The sequence below is a fragment of the Suncus etruscus genome, chromosome 4 (assembly GCF_024139225.1).
Source record: "Suncus etruscus isolate mSunEtr1 chromosome 4, mSunEtr1.pri.cur, whole genome shotgun sequence".
Lineage (NCBI taxonomy): Eukaryota > Metazoa > Chordata > Mammalia > Eulipotyphla > Soricidae > Suncus > Suncus etruscus.
In genome coordinates this window covers 40,006,648-40,019,160 of record NC_064851.1, presented here as the reverse complement: position 1 = coordinate 40,019,160, position 12,513 = coordinate 40,006,648, and the positions used below count along the sequence as shown (strand labels likewise).

The following is a 12,513-nucleotide window of genomic DNA, read 5'->3' as shown; positions in this document are numbered from 1 at the left end:
TGATGTCAACAGCAACGTACTCTGGGCAAACGGAGCCAGGATTAATTAATAGAGATGAAAGGGAAACACTGGGCCTTTCTTACCCATAGCCTTCCAGTCCCCACAGTTAGATACTTGCTGTTCTGCAGATGACTGAAACAGTGCTGAGGATGAGGACCAGGGTTCTGAGATGGCCTTGTATTTAAAAACAAAACAGGAGAATAGAGAATGAGACTTGTCTCCATCTCATTTCCAGCATGTAGTCTTTAAAATGAGAAACTCTCTAGAGCTTTCTCCCTTTGAAGTTTAATATGTGGGGCTTTACATCAGTATAACATTTTAAACGTGTTAAACAAATTAGTCTCTGGTTACAAAAGTTTTGAGACATTTGCAAGTTGCTGTTTAACTAAATTTAATATGTGCCGGCAAAGTTGATCGTGCAGTTGTTCATTTAGAAGAATGCACATTTGAAATGATTAATAAATAAACCAGCCTCCCATTGCTTCCACCTCTGTGTTTATTTGAAGGCAATCTACTTTAAAAAGACATTAATATTCTTAGAATTATTATTAGAATAATTGCTTTTACCCTCTCAGAACACACATTTTTTCTCATTTCCCTTTAGCACAGACAGCTTTTCACTCAGATATAAACTTCCCATTATTATTCCCCACCCCCCAAAAATGAAGAATAGGAATTATACACTTTTCACTAAGGAATAATTAATTTGTCTCAAGTATTAGAACAGAGAATTGTAGAGTGACTTTGAATGGTAGTCTCTGAGGAGTAGCATTGTTTGTTCTCTCCAGTCTTTAATGAGCTTGAGTAAATGGCCAGGAAAAATTACCTTCTTTCTGTAATATGAGAGAAGCGAAGAATGAAGGAAGCTACAGAATCCCTAAGAGAAAAGGGAAGGCACACACACACACACACACACACACACACACACACACAAATGCCCACACACATATACTCCTCCTCCACCATAGCACTTGAATCAGTTAGGAGAACACAATTCTCTTTTAGACTTATTTGAGGACAAGAGATCTGGTTACTAAGTGCATTAAAATAGAAGCATGTCCCTAATTTGTATTGATTATTGTTATCATTACAACTGTTGAAACCATTCATCCTATAATTCCATAGGGCTAGATATTTGTTATACCCACAAGGTTGCCTTTCTTTCCTCTTTAGTGACAGGAAGTGAATTAAATTGATCTTTATTAGACGTGACTTGTAATTCACTAAACTTCATATAAAGAACCCCCAGAGTGCAAAGGAGAACCCCACTCCTTCACCACCAACTTAAGGACCTTTACAAAAGGCTGAATCATTTTTCCCCAGTTTTTTTTTTTAACAGAGCACTAAGTACTTGACCAATCTTCAAGAAATTGATATTTTTGGTCTTTAGGTTTCTCAAAGTATGTCCATTTGTTTAATGGTAGCCTAGAAAGTGGTCTGTCAGGAGAAAAGCAAAGATCGAGAGAGTGAACTCTCTTCTCTTTTCCATCCTCTCAGGTTTATGCTGGGGTGTAAGAGGACCACAGGATAGCATCCTTCTTCCTTGCCCGAGTTCTAAACCAACAGAGGATGAACACAAAGAGACAATGCAGAAGCAGGCTCCCATGTTCCTCTCAGATTAAGAAAGCTGGTAGGTGTGAATGTGATTTTTCTTTGCAGGCTACTAAGCATCATTCCACCAAGGGACTCAACTAATCTTTCTTCCCAACATGGTTCCAGCCCAGTAGGCCTACAGCTCAACTCCACACACAACAGAGATAAGAGCAGAACTGAAACCCACAGTGGCTTATGCTTGAGAGAAAGAAGAGATGGAGTGCTCTCATAATAGAGCTCTCCTTTTTGTATCCTCAAGCACTGCATTGAGAGTGGACTGTGAGTAGGTTATGAGGCTCTGACCTTGCCTAAACTCCCTGAAACACGCTTGCCTTCCCTTCCTCATGAATCTTTATCCACTTGAAACCCATTCTAGCAGAAACAGAAGCTGTCATTTTGACAAGTTTTCTGAACTAGCCCTCGCTATATTGGTAGACCTGGATTAATATAAAGTCTAATCTAATATATGCTGTCAATGGCAGAGAGCAAAGGGGCAACACCAAGCTTTGGAGTCAAATAGATTAGTCTGGACTTCATTTTTCCTTTATCCTAGTTTTGTACCCTTCAACAATTTCCTTAAGTTTTCTGAGTTTTGAGGCTTCCTCTGTAGAGTAGGGGCCACACAACTGTGCATGGAGACTACAAGTCTGCTTTCTATGAGAATCCTCATGCTCAGTTGTAAAGAAGTGATAATAGCAACAATAGTTTCTAATTATGCTTAGAGTTTACAACATGCTTTCAATCTGCATATTACATCAGAGCTTCGAGGATTGCGTGATTCTCATAATGACTCTCATAAGGCGGCAATTATCTCTGTTTTGCAGGTGAGGAAACTGAATACAAGTGACTTGATCAAGGTCATTTCATAGGAATTGATTGAATTCACTCATGAATGAGATTTCTGCCTCTAAATCTTTTGTTCTCCTCAAATTCATTATTAATCATATTTTCTAACTTTGGAGAACAAGATACAGAAAATATCCTTCCAGATGTCCCCAAACTTATTTGGTCTACTCCCCCTTTTCAAAAGAGAAATTATCAAAGGACACCTGGACATATATTTCCTATAAACAGACAGAAATCACCCCCAGTTGCACCTATTTCACTCCCCCTCTGCTAACACTTACCGGGGCAGTACTATCTACTTTGATGAGCACTGTAAAAGTTGGTTGGGAGCTTAATCCAACTACCAGATTTAATTGGCTGGCAGAGTTTCTGAATATTTTGGATAACATTTAAAATATTTCTGGAATATTTTGGATAACATTTAAAAATCAGGGCTAGATCTGGTAAGGTTCTTGCTTTGCATACAGCCAACACAGGTTGAACCCTCAGCATTCCATGTGGTTTCCTGAGTCTGTCAAGAATGATTCCTGAGTGCAGATCCAGGAGTAAGCCCCGAGTACCACCAGGTATGGTGCTCTTCCAACTAAGTTCTATTATTTATAAAATTTGTGTTCCCAATTTCTCTAAGGTTGTGAGGACTAGAACTGGTGTGTCTATGTCACAACCACCTTCTGGGTCCCCAGCCCTGAGAAGCTAACTTCATTATCTTTTCCCAGTATAAAAGAAAGCAGTAGCAATGGGGCTGGAGAGATAGCATGGAGGTAAGGCGTTTGCCTGGAATGCAAAAGGATGGTGGTTCAAATCCCGGCATCCCAGATGGTCCCCCCAAGCCTGCCTGGAGCGATTTCTGAGTGTAGATCCAGGAATAATCCCTGAGCGCTGCCGGGTGTGACCAAAAAAAGAAAAAAGAAAAAAAAAAAAAGAAAGAAAGAAAACAGTAGCAAGAATTACCTCAGGAGCAGCTTACCACTAAATAAATTAAAACACTCAAAATTCTTTTCACGATCCCAGGTACATAGACAAATCTCAGTCAACTTAGCTACTTTGTGGGTGGGGCCACCTTTAATGCTTTGTGGATGTAAGACACATTCCCATGATGCTCAGCCTGTTCTGTGCTCAGCTTAGTTGTGTTTAGGAGCCACTTCTATGTGGAGAAATTCAAGATGGAAATGTTGTTTTAGTCTGACATACAAAGCCAAAGTTGGTTCTTCTGCAGCAAGTAGTGCTTAACCAGTATTAATGCCTGAGCTGTTCCAGCTGAGTCTGAAGGAAAGATTTGTCACGTTTCACATTTGTGATATGTAAAGCAAACAAGGGAAACAAGTCTAACTCTGGAGCTGGCTTTATCCGTGGGTTTGCTAGGAAGGAAGAAAAGGACAAGAAGGAAGAAAGGGGAGAGGAAAAAGAACATAATTCTCCCAGGTTTTATTGAACCTGAAGAAGGCAGACAGACAGAGGGCAGGTGAAAGAAGAGAGAGAGGAGAGGAGTCTAAGGAGGAAAGGAGAATAGAAAAAGAGAAGGGAATAAAAGGAAAAAGTGAATAGTGGGGAAAGAAAAGGCAATGAAGAGAAGGTAAAAGAAAAAGGCAGCTGTGACCATTAGGAAAGGTGACTTTGCCCAGTCACCAGAGCAACTTAGACAAGCTAGTGCCCTCTGGTAGCAACTGAAATTTTGCTTTGTTTCAGTTTCAAAAACTTCAAAGTTTCTGCAGGCTTCATCTTCAATTAGAACAAATGTCAGTAACATGCTTGAAGAAAATTTGTTTAGAGATGTGTGTATAGTTGAAAATTGCACATTACACATACCCCATGCATGATTTTCCACTAAATTTTTAACGACGAGTGGAGGTACATGGCTCCAGATAGATGAGTGAATCTGAATGTATATATCTGGTGCTTTGCACGTTGACATAAACACAGCTGCTTTTCTACATTTGAGAACATTTGTGTTTATTTGAATGTGTGATGGGGAGGTCATCAAAATGAACGCACTCGTTGTGTTTATTTGAATCTCACATCGCTCATAAGAATACATGCCGTGTTTGAACATGTAGTCAAACACCAGCTTTTCTTAAAAAGCAAATCAAAATCCCCAAAAGCGAATTCAGTGCTGCATTAGCTTGGAAATTCCATTCACATGAAAGCCAGAAAATTTGGAGTTAAAGTTTCAACAACAATCTTAACTTCTACAAGCTTGAGATAAATACCATTTCTTTCCATTATCTTATCACAGTATATATTACTTGTATTTAGTAATAAAAAGACTAAAACCCAACCCCTAACTCTAAGTATCAACTTTGTTTACAAAATACTTTGGAATAAATACTCTTAAAACATTAATGATATAAAGAACATGTAGACTTGTGGCTCTCTGTTCTTGGACGAGGAGATTCTGATTGTGTGAGTGAAATCAAAGTTTCCTGCCAGCAGGACTTGAGTTTGAGGATTTGGGTAATGGCTATGGAGATGAGAATGATATGAATGTACACTTGAGTCTCACTTCAACTAGCACTACAAAGTTCTAAAGCTTTTTTTGTAGTTTGTTTTAAAGTGAGGTGGGTACAGATGTGGTTCACAAGTATAGCCACTTGCCTCAAGAATACTTGATTTAGTACTTAAAACAGTGGCTGTTATACAAGCACGGCAATACACGATGCAATTTTATGCATTCTTTATGAGTAAGAATGATATCAAAATTCGAGTTATGCCCTTTGAGACAACTCAATCACCTCTGTGTGTTCAGGCCTCAACAGTTGATCTAGATAAAGGTAAAGCCATTCTCAGGTTAATTCCTTGAATTCTTTATTCTGCATATGCTGCAATTTGGAAAGAACGTCTCCATCATCAAGAACCATGACATCTGCCATTAGAATCTTCACTATGGGATGTGTACCACTTGTTGCCCAGGGTTTTCTTTGGAAAAAAATATGAAAGGCAAATAAATAAACAGAAGGGAGGAAAGGATACACAGAACAGCAAGATGAGGTTGCTCTGGAAATTAAATAGCAGATGCAGGCGATTGAACACCAACAAGAAAAAGTGTGTGTTTCTGTTTGGCTTATGAGAGCTGACAAGATTACAGCCGATGGTGGTTTGGCTGCAGAGTAGGAATTTTATTGTACGGTATTAATTAAAGCTGGAGGGAGTGGGGTGCCAGGAGCAGGAGGTGAGCTTGTGTTTCCACAGAGCTGTAGAAACACTCAAGTTTGGCCACTAGGCAAGACTTCAAATATGTGAGAAACTTTCAAAATAAAAGATACAAAAATGATTTAAAGGCCCATGCTGTTGTCATAAAAGAGCATGCTTAGAATAACATAATAATTCCACTGATTCTTTGTAAGGACAATTTTAAAATTCAAAACAGCTTAACTTTAAAAATGAGATAACATCGGATTGATTCAGACCTCTTTTCCCTTGTCATAATCATCTGTAGCTATGTCTTTATTTCTTTACTGGGGTACATTTTTGTCTATCTAAAATATTATTACTACATTCCAGTTTGCTAGTACATTAGTTTTAACACTTTTTAAAAATGTTCCTTAAATGACAAATGAAGAGGGAAGAAGAGTTTGTTTTAATTTAAGTGTATTTCTGAGTTTTATATATGTAGAAAACAAGCAACACTATCACAGACCTCTTCTTTAATGAGGCCCCAAATATATAAAGGGATCAAACTCCAAATAGACAAAAGGATTTGCTCTCTGATTTTGGAGTGATATCTTGTTACACTAATGGCTCTTGACAGCTATCATAAGACCCTTCATTTACAGTCTTGAGAACTAGGAAGCTAGACAGCCTTTTAAAACCCCCCTGTCTCCAATCAGAAACTTGCATACTTGCCTCCCAGAGACCTGGACCATGGAACAAGAACATAGTGTCGATTGAAGTGAAAAGGGAAGTAGAAAGGCAGTATGTTTGATATAGTCTTAGCTTTTTGTTTGTTTTTAAAAATGTTTCTGTATGTGTATCAGATAAATACAAACCGAGGTATTAATGGGGTCCTATCTTTCCATCAATTGTATTTAGATATTTTCTATAATAAACTATAAATTCTATATGTAAACCTTTTTTCTTGGGGGGGGGGTCACATCCGGCAGCGCTCAGGGGTTACTCCTGGCTCTACTCTCAGAAATCACTCCTGGCAGGCTTGGGGGACCATATGGGATGCCGGGGTTCGAACCACTCTCTTTCTGCATGCGAGGCAAATGCCCTACCTCCATGCTATCTCCCTGGCCTCCTACATGTAAACTTTTAAAAATAATTTTAAATGTGATTATTTTTAAAGTTAAAGATATGTCATAGTTTGGCTTTACTGATTAACTTAAGTCACTTAAGGACACAGTCCATTATCTCTACAGGTTCTTGAAGAACACATAAACATTTCTTCAAAATCTTACTGCTTTAATTCCTATTTTACTGAACAAGTGAGATTTTTGATGGGGATCCCTTGATATCTCAAGACAGTAAATATAAGTGGTCATCCTCAAACCAGGTTGTATTTCCACAGATAGCAAGTCTTTCTTTCCTTTTATAGAACACTGTGTTATTTTCTCTGATTTGACCAAGGTTCACTTATTTCTTCTAAGTTCTAGAAAAATGGATGCTACTATTAGCTGTTATGTGAAGGATAAGAATCTGAAAGTTCAGAGAGAGAAGGGTCCAGGTTGGAATGGGCTTGCCCTGATCAGGGCTCTTACTTGGGTTCAGTCTGTGCTCTTGTGAGGTGAAATAGGTAAGGGCTATCAGCAAGTTGGAGATCAGGATGATACACAATTTACTCCCCCATATCTATATCTTGAGCTAGAATGATTTAATCTTAATCCTGGCTTTGGGGTCCTTGAGATGGCTCACAGGGCTTAAATACTGGTTTTGCAAGTGGGAGCCCCAAGTTCAGTCCTGGACTCTACATGGTTCTCAAGCACTGCTGGGACCAATTCTAAAGCACTGAGCCAGGAGTAGATATTGAGCACCAAGTACTGCCAGATATGTCCCCTGAAGACCAAAACAACAAAAAAGGAATTCTGGAGACCAGAAGATTGAATAAGATATAGACTTAGCACACATTAAACCTTGAGTTGATTCCCAATATCTTGTGGTCCTCTAATCACAGTAGAGAGTAGTGTTTGGAGCTTTGGAGCATTGCTGAGTATATATCTGGAAGATTCCAAAAGCACTGGCATAACCTAGAGATTCCCAGCACCCTAGGACCAGAACAGCATCACATCCTCTGGTTCTTGCACTGAACTGCCATCCCAGTTCACCCAGAATAGTTGGGGAGGGCAGAACTCCTGGCACTGCTTAAATACCCCAGCACTCCAAAAAGGAATCATGGTTTCACAAACTTACAGGTTAGCTATTTACTTTATCTACCTCAGTTTTTTCATATATAATAACATTATAGCTTCAGGGTTGTTTCCAAAATAAATGAATTAATAGACAGTGATACTTAAAAGTTCCTGGACCCTGGTATTATTACCATAAGCATAAAATATTTTGTTTGTTTTGTTTGATTTGGGGGTCATACCTGGTGATGTGAAGAGGTTCTTTTTGGCTCTGCATTAGAAATTACTCTTGGTAGTGCTTCAGGGAACCCTATAGGATGCCAGAAATTGAACGTGAAAGCAAGCACCTTGCCCACTGTACTTTCTCTTCAGCCCACATAAGAAGACAGTCTTGTCTCATGATCTTTTACAAAAGGAATTTATTAAGAAATAAAATAACATGTTATTAAGTTACTGCTATATGCCACAGCTCATTGAAGACTCTGAGCATGAGGCTTATCATATGTTAAAAAGAAAAACTAAATTATTAAAAAGGTGTTAAAGACACTGCACCAATGGGGAGAATCTACTGAATTAATTTGAAGGTTTGAAAGAGAATTTTACATAGAATCATTTTCTCACCAAACCAAGCAATATGCCTTAATTCTTGTGTCCACAAACCATCCTGAGTCTCCTTAAATATTCTTTCTACTCTCTTGGCATGATGACAAAAGATCCTGACAATGAGTGACTTGTCTGAGGACCAGAGAACTAAGGTGATCAGTCAGATGCACCATCCTAGGTTCCATTCTGCTGCTTGCAGGAGTTAAAAAACAAATTTTGTTTTTGGGTAAATTCCTGCATTCTCCAGTCATGTGGCAAAAAATTTGATGATGTATTCTAACCACCTCTTGGCCTCTTCCCTTCTTGCTGTTTCTCCTTAGATGATCTGTTTCCCACTGGACTTCCAGGTCCATGGTAAGAGCCAAGGACAAATTTAGTCAGCAACAAAATATACCTAAAACAAATCGACTGACTCTCTGGTCTTCCTGTTGGTACCTGCTGTGCTGTGGCTCCATCTTAGAAGCCACATAACAGGATCCCTCTGCAGTATGTAGTTTTGGACCCAGACAGATCAAGAGGGTCAGTACTGCAAGGCCACCTGAGTCCAGTGCTGCAATTTATTTTTTTTCTACTAAGTTAGAGTCATTATACTAGTGCACAGTGAAGAATAGCTCCCACTTAGTTTCTGAGAAGTTCATCAGAAAGAATTTCTAGATCCTTGAGTATAAACATATAATTCTGTACCACATTCACCCCCATTGTTTGACAATATCCTCTGGGCACTTTCCACAGCAGTGAATAGCCCACATATTTGTCTCTAACAATATGAGGCTTGCTGGCAGGACCTTGGAGGTAGGGGAAAGGGATCTGGAGGCAGGTCTTGAAGCCACTGCAGCTGTGTTCCAGGGTGTTCAGTGGGAATCTGGTGGAAGGCTTCTGGAGGAGTCTTTGTGATTGGTTCTACTTGTTGGACCAACCATCATTCTAAAGAACACAGTCCTCAAATAGCCCTAGGCCTAGGCCTAAGATAGCATTTGAATGACCTCATTGACAGTTCTGGACAGCGATAAGAACAGTTCAGTTATTTTAAAACATACAAAAAATGTTTGTTCAATATAAATCCCTTTATTTCTATTAAAATGACTTCCATGAGTTTTGTAATCTAGACAATTTATCTGTGCAATTATCTGTTCTTTGGGTAGGCCTGCTTGAACCTATGTTGATTAATCTTTTCTTGTTGGTAATTTGGGGCCACATGCATAGGACTTGTTTTCTATTCTGTCAAGGGTGATACATGGCAGTGCTCAGAAGACCATATATGGTGCCAGGTATTGAAATGAGCTGAGTTGCAAGCGACTTTACCTACTATATACACTAACTGTCTCTCTCTCTTTCTCTTTTTCTCTCTTTCTCTCTCTCTCTCTCACACACATACCTCTAAACACATTTGTTGTTGTTCTTCCTTTTGTTGTTTGGTTGTTGTTGTTGTTGTTTTTACAGGGGGCCGATACCTGATGGTGCTCACAGCTTGCTTCTAAATCTGTGATCTGGAATCAGTCCTGGAAGTTCTGGGAGACCATACATGGTGATGAAATGATAATTATTTGTATGTAAGCCTGGTAAGTGCCTTAACCTCTGTACTATTTCTGGTGCTGAAAACATATTTTATGCCATCTCATTGGCCTTAGAGTTATAACTGGGACCTGTGACTTCCTTTCCAGTTTCTTCTCTTTTCTGCTCCATCCCTTATGTTACTCCCAGAATTGAGGAGAAAATTAGTTCATTCACTTTAAAGCAACATCCTGGAAGCACTTCTTCACAATTTCATGAAGGTTGACAATACCCCTGTACATGATTGAGCAGGAAAGGGAGTTCTACAACCCAAAGAAGCACAGTTGTGGCAAGATTTATGAAAGAATCCCCCATTTAGTCTATATTTTGATGGTCTATATCAGAACGGTCACCACGGCTCTGTATTACTCTGATCCTGTATTTTCCTTTCAAATCTTGTTAATCTGAGTAAGGTAAGGACCAGCTCTTAGAAATGCAGGAAGGCTGAAGCTACTTGAGAGTGAGATTTTGAAACTCTAGGGACTTGGATAGCCATTGACACTAAATCTGTTCCACTGCCTGCCCTTGGTAGCTTCTTAGCTAACAAAGAGATGAAGACATGGTCCAAGCTATACTACAATGGTAGGGCACTTGCCTTGCAGATAGCTTACCCAGGTTGAATTCCCAACACCACACATGCCCCACTAGGAGTGATCCCTGAACACAGAGTGAGGAATAAATCCTGAGCATTGCCAGATGTGGCCCAAACCAAAACAGAAAGAAAAAGAGAGAGAGAATGAGAGAGAAAGATGAAGGTAATAGCTATTGTGGTACCTTCCCCATATTTCCACAATAAACCTCTTCCCTGATGAACAACCCTCTTTTGGAGTACACTCAGACTCCAGATTTAACATACAGATGTGAGTTCAACAATAGCTCTTGGGTCACCTCCTCTCCACCTTTTGTGAGCCAACTGGTGGGCTCACATACTACAAAAAAACTGCATGGCTGAAAGTTTGAAAATCTAATTTGTGCTACTGTTGCTAAATGATGCTAACTCATAACCACTGAATTGGAACTCATTAACAGGGCGGCATTAAGGAGTTGCTGCCACATTTGAAATCCATTTCTAGGGGGAGGCTGAGTGCCATCAGGGACTGTCTCAGAGGGTCATTGAAGTCACTACTTTTTGAAAACAAAGTATTCTATACAGCACCTCAAGGTCCCAGCCTACTTTCTTTGAGCTATTTAACAGAGGATTATATAAGCTCCAATAACTCAATTAATTAAGAGTAAAATGAAGATGGTGACTTCATATTTCTTTGGTCAGTGAGAATTTAAACATTCTTATAACCCTTTTCATTTTCTCCTCTCTTTGCAAATGCTAATAGAAAAATCCTTTTAAAATGGTATTTTGTTAGCAGGGGCTATGCCGACAACTCTGCAGTATCTTCCCACAGATCACTGCTCACATCATTCGGATGTTGAAAATTTTAAATGAAATCAATACGGGCCTATTCATGTCAACAGCACTATCCCTGGCAATGTAAAAATATATAGAGAAATTGCAACCCAAGCGACTTACCCAGCGCTCTTTTCATTACAGGTTGTCAATTAAATTATTTCTACAATATTGTATGCGTCCACAGAATGTTACGCAATATTCATGCACATTACTTGGGCTCCGCAGAATCTCTGGGAAATAAATGAGGGCAAGCAGAAAAACTTAAAAGGCAGAATAATATAGGATACTCTGTATAAAAAGACCGATCAAAATTTCCCCCAAGATGATGCTTTTACTATCACACAAGACACAGCTATGTCTTCATTCTTTAGGTTCCAACTGATTCCTGCAATATGAAGGAGAATCCCCAAATATACTTCTCAGGACAGTTAAGAATTCTGGTTTGGGGAACTTTGGATTTGAAACTTGGAAAGCCAACCTCCTTCACAATCACAAAATTAAAGGGGCTTATCTTCAGAGAGGCACTATTGCCCAGGATTCAGTAGCAGCATCGAGATTGAGAACCCACCTCCATTACCACTTGAGGCTTAGGTCTTCATTGATGACTCTCCAGGAGGTTCTGCAGTACCAACTGCCCCTGGTGCTGAGCAGAGGAAACCAGCAGACTGTGCTGAGGCCGGGCCCTCGAACTGGTGAGCCAGCCAAGATGCAGCTCAGCAGGACTGAATCAATAATTTCAATCATTGCCTAGCCCTGATAGGAAGGAGGGAGGGCAGAGGAGCATGGGGGAAGGGAAAAGCCTAGAGTAGGAAGTAGTGAGCTGAGAAGACAAGGAAAACACCCACAAGAAAGCAAGGAGGGCTAGAAAAAAAAAAGCAACCTGGGCCTTATGCTCATTGAGCATCTAGGAATTGTCATTTCCCCCAGGAGACCCAACCTGCAAATCTTCTATTTGAGGAACTATCTCTCCTTTCTATGGAGCATGAATTATCAGTTTTTTAGTTTGAGGATGGGGAATTTTAGGAGTTGAGAGATAGTATAGATTTTCCTCATGAAGTCTGCTTTTTCCACACCCTAAAACTCCGGGGTACTGACCACAGAATATAAGACACAGCCCAGATTTGAGTTTGTTATTTCCTCAGCTCTGTGGCCCTAGATATATAACTGGATCAAGCTACATGATCTCATTAATCCATTTTTTTAGCTAACTTGGAGGGCAGAGTCTGATAACAC

At 39.6% G+C, this 12,513-nt stretch overlaps 1 long non-coding RNA gene across 1 annotated transcript; it reads right to left on the bottom strand.

The window, feature by feature from the left end:
- Positions 1-156: 156 nt before the first annotated feature.
- On the bottom strand, positions 157-11,902 carry LOC126005963 (uncharacterized). Its single transcript, XR_007494829.1, has 3 exons — positions 11,849-11,902; positions 11,401-11,510; positions 157-174 (listed from the first exon to the last, which is right to left on the bottom strand). It is a non-coding gene; the product is annotated as an uncharacterized LOC126005963 (long non-coding RNA).
- Between the last annotated feature and the right edge of the window lie 611 nt (positions 11,903-12,513).